Source organism: Triticum dicoccoides, chromosome 2A (assembly GCF_002162155.2).
Source record: "Triticum dicoccoides isolate Atlit2015 ecotype Zavitan chromosome 2A, WEW_v2.0, whole genome shotgun sequence".
NCBI lineage: Eukaryota > Viridiplantae > Streptophyta > Magnoliopsida > Poales > Poaceae > Triticum > Triticum dicoccoides.
In genome coordinates, this window is record NC_041382.1 from 475816718 (window position 1) to 475826574 (window position 9857).

Consider the following 9857-nt stretch of genomic DNA (forward strand, 5'->3'; position numbering starts at 1 on the left):
CGGCCACCTCTCCTCCCCCCTTTATATACGTGGGAGGGGGCACCCCAAAGACACACCAAGCCTTCCCTTAGCCGTGTGCGGTGCCCCCTCCATAGTTACACACCTCGGTCATATCGTTGTAGTGCTTGGGCGAAGCCCTACACCGGTAACTTCATCATCACCGTCGCCACGCCTTCGTGCTGATGGAAGTCTCCCTCGTCCTCAACTAGATCAAGAAATCGAGGGACATCATCGAGCGAAACGTGTGTTGAACGCACAGGTGTCGTACGTAAGGTGCTTGGATCGGTTGGATCGCGAAGACGTTTGACTACATCAACCATGCTACTAAACTGTAAGGATGACTTGAGGCATCGCCAAATAGAAGTATCTCCACTGTATAAAATCCAGGAGATTTCCCTCTCGGCAGTAGCTAAGTGCAAACCAATTGTAGTATATAACCTCGTTGTGTTGCAAACCTTAACCATGAATTTGCAGACCATAGCCATGTTGCGAGCCCTAAGATCTCTTACTCCCAGCCCTCCATTCACCCTCAGGAGCGTGACCATCTCCCATGCAACAAGGCACTGTCCCCTGTTAGCATGGTTCTTGCCTTGCCATAAGAAACCCCTCAGAATCTATTCAAGCTTGTCTAATGACTGTTTGGGCCACATAAAGCATCCCATAAAGTAGCTAGGAATCACTGCCAAGACATCATTGATCAAAGTAAGTCACCCTCCCCAGGATAAGTGTAAGTGCATCTAGTGCCACCCCTAGTTGGTTTTGGAGTATTGACGACAAACCTAGTTGAGGGACTAATGTGTTTGTGAGAATTGCAGGATAACACAGGTAGAAGTCCCTCATTGATTCGGTTTTCCTACCATAGATGACCCTTAAAAATGTATGAAGACATTGAAGTCAAAGGTGGTATATGAAGATATTCACATTGAAGACTATGACAAGAGAAGACATCGCATGAAGCCTATGGAGCTCGAAGACTTAGATCTTTCGTAGGTCTTTTTCTTCCTCTTTGTTGAGTCATAGGAACCACCGTACTGTTAAGTGGGGTCCAAGAGAACCAGTCAGAATGACTGAAGTGATGCTTAAACAAAACCTATGTCTTCGGGTGAAGACTTTGAGGGTGAATCTTGTCCAGAGTCGGACAAGTCAGCTTTGCTTGTAGCCCAAGTAAACTTGTCGTGTCAGTTTGAAATCTGACCATTGGAACACGTGTTAGTTCCTTAGTGACCCAGGGTCATTTAGGACAAATCAGGTCGGGTTGCCAAGTGGCTATAAATAGCCCACCCCCTACAACCATAAACGGTTGGCTGCTCAGATTCAGAGTACGGCTTTTGTCGTTTGAGAGCAACCCACCTTGAAGCCTTTGTGAGAGAATTCCTTGCGAGGATAAAGCCCTAACCACCCAGAGCCAAAGAGAATTAGGCATCACTTAAGTCTTCTTGTCTGTGTGATCTGAAGACTTATTACACTTGAGGACCGTGCATCCTCCAGCCGGTTAGGCGTCGCGTTCTGAGCATCCAAGAGACATTGTGGATTGCCGGTGAACGAAGTCTGTGAAGGTTTGGGAGTCTACCTTGAAGACTTACCAGAGTGATTGGGCGAGGTCTGTGTGACCTTAGCTCAAGGGGAATACGGTGAGGACTGGGTGTCCTGAGCTGCGTGTTCAGGACTGGGTGTCCGGGACTGTGTGTCCTAAGGTTTAAATACCTAGCCGCCCTAACCAGACGTACAGTTGTCACAACAACTGGAACTGGTCCAACAAATCATTGTCTTCAACGAGTCACTGGTTTCATCTTCCCTTCCCTTTACTTACTGTTACTCCTTGTGAAGTCATTGTATGATTGCACTTTCTTTTATCTTCACTGAGTGACTGCATTTTTTGTTTGGCTTCATAATATCTTCCTACCTGATCCTTACTACATTGTTGCTATTAGTCATTGTTCTTTCACTCCATTGAATACTTGACTATGGCTTGCCTAGTGTAGTCTACCTTCCACTGCAGGGTAATAAGTTTATTTCTATCGTTTGTCTTCATAACTTCCACGTTTTGAAGACTTTCATAAAAATCGCCTATTCACCCCCCCCTCTAGTCGATATAACGCACTTTCAATTGGTATCAGAGCAAGGTGCTCCCTTGTTCTGTGTGATTCGGTTTAACCACCTGGAGTTTTAGCTATGTCGACTGCAGGGATAATTAAAGTCTCCGTTGCGTGCCCCGTCTTCGATGGAACTGAATATCCCTACTGGAAGAATAAGATGCGCATGCATCTTGAAGCCATTGACGTCGACCTATGATATGTCGTCAAGAACCGGGTTCCCAAGGCTGGAGAAGGTGTCACTGCTGCTGATGTCAAGAAGTTCGTTCAACAGGACTCTACTGCCAAGAATATCATCTGTGGTCATCTGACCAAAGGACAGTATGGCCGTGTGAGTGCTTTGGAAACATCTAAGCTGGTCTGGGACTGGCTCTCCAAGGTCAACGAAGGCGTCTCAACCCAGAGAGATCAGAGAATCAGTGTCCTTCGCAACCTCTTCAACCACTTCAAGAAAAATGACAATGAGAATGTCCAGCTCACATTTGACCGACTCACTGACATCACAAATGAGCTTCAAGTCCTCGGCGCTACTGAGATCACCAAGCATGAAGTCGTCAAGACACTACTGAGATCACTTGATAGTTCGTTTGACACCCTAGCCCTGATGATTCAAGAACGTCCTGATTTCAAGACACTCGATCCGTCTGACATACTTGAGAGGCTCAACACACATGAGTTTCAGCTTTCTGAGAAAAGAGATATCTATGGTCCAAACTATGGGTGAACTCGTGCTTTGAAGGCAAAAGCTGTCTCCTCATCTGAAGAAGAATCTGACAGCAGTTCGGATGATCCTGAAGACATTGGAAGGGAACTTGCTATGCTTGTGAAGAAGTTCCAAAAATTCACCAAGAAGAAAGGTTTCAGAAAGTCTTCCCGATCAAGCTCAAGGAATGATGAAGCTTCTGCTCACGACTACAAGAAGAAAACATGTCACACGTGCAAGAAACCTGGCCACTTCATCTCTGAGTGTCCGCAGCGGGACAATGAGAACAAAAAGAAGAAGAAGAGCAAGGAATATGACTCTGACAACAAGAAGAAGAAGAAATACTCAAAGTCTTCTTCCAAGTCTTCCTCAAAGTCTTCATCACACAAGAAGAGCTCATCTGGCAAGGCACGTGCGTTTGTTGGCAAGGAAATGGATTCAGAGGAGGAGTCTGCTTCTGAGGAGGCGGAGGTGGAGTCTGAGGAGGAGTCCGATTCATGCGTCGCAAGTCTGGCTACAACATATGTTGCCAAGTCCATCTTCAACACTGAAGACAATGACGTCATCACCAACACCGATGCAAATGACAAGGACTACTCCGCTTCTACCTACTGCTTCATGGCACGTGGTGCCAAGGTAAACACACGCACTACTCACTATCAAACATCTAGTGACCATGACTCTGATTGTGGTTCAAAACCCAGCTACAAAACATTTGCTAAAATTGTAACTGAACAACAGAAAGCTATGGAACATATTCAAAAACTGTTAGACAGAAGCGATGATCTGTTAGGTGCTGAAATGACTTGATCTGAGTCCTTAATTGAAGACATAAAAATCTTCACGTTAAGTATGAGGAACTTGAAAGTCGTCATGAAACGCTCTCAACAACTCATGAAAAGCTTTCCTATGATTATCTTCAAAGGAAGCAAGATCTTGAGAAATTGAGAGCGGCTCATGAAGATCTTCAAAAGGAAAACGAGTCACTTTGCGCCGAACAGATCAGCTCCGCTCAGGAAGGATTTGAACCACCATGTCTTAAATGCATTGAGCGTGATAATGCTACTACTGTTGCTGAATGTTCTACTGCTGTTACTATTGCAATATCTTTAACTGTTGATGTGGGAACTAACCCCTCTGCTGAGGATTCCACTGCTATTGCTGATGAGAATGCTAGGTTGAAGACATTGCTTGAAACAGGGATGTACAAAAGTCTTAAAGGGCATCAGACACTATGTGATGTCCTCAAAAAGCAGATCTTGAACCGAAACCCGAGGAAAGAGGGTTTGGGTTCGTAAGGAAAATGAATGCTGATGGCTCTTACTGGAAACCTGAGCAGTACCCCAAAACCACATGGGTTGCTGCAAAGGAATTTTCAGCAGATCCATCCACTCTATCTGGGTTCACTTGTGCAAACCCCATTGTCATTGATGAATCCTTTGATGCAAACTATAAACTGTTTAAGAATCAAAATGGTGAAGTGTTTGCCAGGTACATTGGTACTAACTGCAGGAATGGACCGCCTATGAAGAAGATCTGGGTTCCGAAAAAGTGTCTGGAGAATCTTCCTGTGAATGTCATCATGACACCTCACATGAAGAAGACAAACCGCAGACCAAAGGCTTCATACGGTCCAAAGGCTTCATACAGACAGAGGACTCACCTGAGTCGCACTAACGCAAATGTTTTGCAGGGAAACCATACTCAGGCCTATGAATATGAGAGCAGTTCATCAAACCTCCATGTTCATAAGACCAAGAACTATTCTGCTTATTCTTATGAGTACTATTGTCCGCCTGCAAAACTGTTTTCTAGGGCTCCAAAGCCAAAGTTCTCAGATGCTGCACTTAGACTTATTGCTTCTAAGCCACCCTTGAAGATGTGGGTGGCTAAGAAAGCTTAACTCTCTTTTGCAGGGAAAGGTCTCCAGCAGAAAACCAAAATCGTCTGACGCTATTGCTGGGGACCTTAAACATCTTGTAGGGCGCAAGATCAAATGCCCGAATGGTATTACTATGTACTTCGTTCCTGAATCGCTTGCTACTCTCCCTATTAGTCCTAATCTGGATCTAAGCTTTCATAACCCACTGGTTCGTCAAATGTTTTTGCTTCACAATTCTCTTCGTGAAGCCTATCCCCCTAACTGCACTGTAGGGTACGACACCAGCATCTTCAGAATGGATTATTGATAGTGGGTGTACAAATCACATTACTGGCAAGAAGCCAAATGTCAGTTACTTCAGAGTATTTGGCACCAGGTGCTGGATCAAGGACCCACATCACACCTCAAAGTTTGCACCAAAAGCACATGAGGGTTTTATGCTTGGATATGGAAAGGATCCGCACTCCTACAGAGTCTTCAATCTCTTTCATTATAAAGTGGTTGAAACAGTGGATGTGCGGTTCGATGAGACCAACGGTTCACAAAGAGAGCACCTGCCAAATGTGCTAGATGAAGTTCCATCCAGTGAATCAATCAAGCTAATGGGAACTGGAGAAATTATACCTTCTGAAGCTCATCCTGAAGAAGAACTTATCATCTCAGCACCTGATCAACCTGAAGACAATGCTCAGCCTGAAGACATTCCCTCTAACAACGACAATGATCAGCAAGAGCAAAATCTTCGCCCTGTACATCCTCGTGTTGCCAATGAAGTGCAGATTGAAAGAATAATTGATAGCATCAATGCACCCGGTCCACTCACTCGTTCAAGGGCAACTTAGCTAGCAAATTTTTGTGGGCACTTCGCATTCATCTCAATAACAGAACCCAAGGAAGTTGAAGAAGCCTTCATGGAACCTGAATGGATTCAAGCTATGCAAGAAGAGCTTCAACAGTTTGAGCTGAACAATGTATGGGAACTGGTTAAGTGTCCCGATCCTCGGAAGCACAACATAATAGGCACAAAATGGATATACCGCAACAAATAAGATGAGCACGGTCAAGTTGTCAGAAACAAAGCTCGTCTCGTTGCTCAAGGATATACTCAAGTGGAAGGCATTGACTTCGATGAAACATTTGCTCCTGTGGCTAGACTTGAAGCCATACGCATACTGCTGGCCTATGCAAATCATCACAACATACTTCTTTATCAAATGGATGTGAAGAGCGCCTTTCTCAATGGCAAGATTGAAGAAGAAGTGTATGTTGGACAACCACCTGGCTTTGAAGATCCAAAACATCCTGACATGGTATACAAGCTCAACAAGGCACTGTATGGCCTCAAACAAGCCCCTCGGGCCTGGTATGACACACTCAAATACTTCCTGAAGAGCAAAGGCTTCATACCTGGTTCCCTCGACCCCACTCTCTTCACGAAGACATATGATGGTGAACTGTTTGTGTGCCAAATATATGTGGATGACATTATCTTCGGGTGCACCAATCAGAAGTATAGTGAAGAGTTTGGATTTATGATGCAAGAGCAATATCAAATGTCTATGATGGGAGAGCTGAAGTTCTTTCTCGGTCTTCAAATACGACAGCAACGCAACGGCATCTTCATATCTCAAGAGAAGTATCTCAAAGATTACCTGAAGAAGTTCGGTATGCAAGACTGCAAAGGCTTCACGACGCCAATGCCAACCAAGCATCATCTGGGTCCTGACGACAATGGTAAAGAGTTCGATCGAAAGGTATACCGCTCCATGATTGTTTCTTTACTTTATCTATGTGCATCTAGGCCAGATATTATGCTTAGTGTTTGCATGTGTTCTTGATTCCAAGCGGCACCAAAGGAGTCGCATCACTTAGCTGTGAAGCGAATTCTTCGATATTTGGCTCACACCCCAACTCTAGGATTATGGTATCCAAAGGGCTCAGAGTTTGATCTGGTTGGATTCTCGGATGCTGATTATGCTGGTGACAAAGTGGATCGCAAGTCTACATCAGGCACATGTCATTTTCTGGGACGATCACTTGTATGTTGGTCTTCAAAGAAGCAGAACTGTGTATCTCTCTCCACTGCTGAATCTGAATACATTGCTGCTGGATCTTGCTGCGCTCAACTTCTGTGGATGAAGCAAACACTCAAGGACTATGGCATTCATCTAAAGCAAGTGCCACTCTACTGCAACAACGAAAGCGCCATCAAGATTGCCAACAACCTAGTTTAGCACTCGAAGATAAAGCACATTGAAATTCGTCATCACTTTCTCAGAGATCATTTTGTGAAGGAAGATATTGATATCATACATGTCAACACTGAAGAGCAATTGGTAGATATCTTCACCAAGCCCTTGGATGAGAAGAGATTTTGCAAGTTACGGTGTGAGCTAAATATCCTGGGATCCTCAAATGTCCTGTGATCAGGCACACATCCTAACCCTTATGCATATTGATGACTTAGATGTGCAACAAACGAAGTAAAGTATATCTTCAATCAATGAAGACATACATTCTAAGTGTGAATACATTAATGTGGAATTTGACTTCGGAGCGCCACGATAATTGTGCGCCGTGTCTGGGTCTAATACTTCCCATACAGTGGCTAACGCCACCACCAAATGTTCTATTTGAAGTGTTTCACTCATGGCGTTACCTTGCTATGTCTTCACATTTGGTTTGGCTTCAATCTCAACATGTTTTCATGATTATCTTCACTATGTTGATTATATATATATATATATATATATATACTAGTGTTCTGTCCTCTACAGCATTCACTTATAGCTATGTCTTCTTGTTGAATCTTTTGAACTAAGTGAATGTGATCGGACCCTAACCTCTCTGTGCTTTCTATCTCAAATCCTATCTCTCCAAATCATATGCATTCTATTGAAACTGTCGAATGTCTTCTCTGCATCCTTGTCAGCAGAAGATACAGAGACAAACCTTAAGTCCGCTTTCAATGCTCATTCCTCCACATGAAACCCAGAGAAGTAGGAACGACCACCCGACAATCCAGGCGTGTGTGGGACGTGGAACAAACCCCAAAATTCTGCATGATGGCCACGTGTTCCTCAGATGCGAATCGCCAGGGGCACCTGTGTAATAACGCAGTGCCGCCCCTGTACCTATAAATACACACTTCACAGCGGTCATTATCTCTTCTTCCACTCTCGCATGAACCCTAGCGCCACCGCTAGCCCTCGATGACGCCGGCGACGAAGCGCTTCGCCGCCGCAACCTCTCCGACGCCATCTTCACGCCGACCGTGGACATCGTCCTCTCCGTCGTCGCCGTAGGTGTCCTCCGTCGCCAAGTTAGGGCACGGAAGATCGAACTGCTCGACCTCCTCTTCCACTCCGTCTAGCAGTTCTTAGTGTGGTAAATAAAACTTCCTTTTTACGGCACCGTTGATCCTGTGGCTTTGTCACTTTCTACCACAAGCAGTTTCTATTCACACAAGTTAGATCTCTCTCATACTGCATCTCATAACATGCCTAGTATATTCACTTATGCTTCACAAAGTAGTTAGATTCCTCACTTGTACTGATATCTGGATTCGTACAAATCTGGAACCAACTCCTTATCTATGAGTGAATGTCTTCGCACGATGAGGTCAATGTCTTCTAAACTGATTTATATTCAAAATCTTCTGAGAATGCATATGACCTCTTCCCCTTCCCTCACACCTTAATGCTGTCACAGGTACATGTCCGTGGGAGAATCCCTTGGTTCTCATAGTCTGCATTCATTTGCAGAATTCTTATAGCATCATATAAATTCTCCCGAAGCCAGTTCCTGTCTGTCCAGCAAGCGAAAGGCCTTGAAGCCTTTGAACGTATTGAAGCCTTTCAGTTTAAAGTTCATGGCTTCAGAGAAATCAGCAAGGAAGGGTGATAGAAAGCGTCATGGAGAAACATTAAGAGATCTGCCAGATGACCTCTCAGAACTGTACAAGACAGATCCTGAAGAGGATTACAATCAGCGCAAAACACAAATCCAATGGATTCGACGCTATTGGGCAGAATAGTGGTTCAAGTACAGATTTGTGACAAAGGAATATGCTGAAAAGAATGCCATCAAGCGACCATGGGGAGACATCCTCTACAAAAATCTTCAACCCTGGACCAGAGATGAAGCCATTGAACAAGGCTTCTATCCCTGCATGGTCCGTGGACCACAACCTGCGGATGCTGACCCATCGTCACTGCTATGGTGTCGTGACGACATTCTGTTCAAGCGCAACTTTCGGTTTGCCCAGAACTCAGCGAAGCAGAACAAGAAGACATTGGGACTAGACTTCAACCCTGGTCCTCCTGCTCCAAGGGCTGACGGCACCCGTGATGCAGAACCCAATGTCGTCGGTCCTTTCTACAACCTTGAAGGTCTCATCACCCATATCTTGGTTTAAGGGACAACTCTGAATGAGCCTGCAGCTGACGCTGAATCAGATGAAGCGCCTGCAGCGCCAAAGCCAAAGAAGTTGAAGAAGCCTAAAGCTTCAAAGCCTGCCCCTTCACCAAAAATCTCACAAGCGAAGCCACTGGCAACTGCACCTCCTGAAGACAGTGTGCAGTCTGAAGATTTGTCATGCATCTCCAAGCCCCAGAGGGTCAAGATGCCTCTGCCACACACCGGCCAAGAGCTAACTGCTGCTGCCATTCTGCGCAATGATGCCATTGATCTGTCAAGTGATGAAGATCTTGCAGATGACGCTCTTGAGCAACTCATCAAGAGCAAAGAAGAAGCAGAAATCTTCAATGATCTGCCTCTCTTTGATGTAACAATCATCCACAACTTCATTGATGAATGGTTTGACACGCCAAACATCAGCTTCGATGATCTGCAACTACCCATTGGCCTCAGTGTCGCCTTCCATGGCGCCATTGCTTCAGAGTTAGCCATCGCCCAGCGCATTGTTGAACTGAAGCAGAAGATTGACTTTGAGAAATCTCAGTTCAAGAAGCATATGGCCAAGCTCAGCGTGCAAGACGTGAAGAACTTCAAGATTATGCTGCACGAGCTCAAGGAAGCCTTTCTAAAGAAACATGCAGAAGCTCAGGGTTCTCGTGAGCGCATGAAGGTCTTGGCTGATAGGTGTGTGCAAGCCTACAATGAGGCTGAGAAGCGCAAGGCCCTTGGGCGTCCTGGCATCGACCCCAGAATGGCTGCC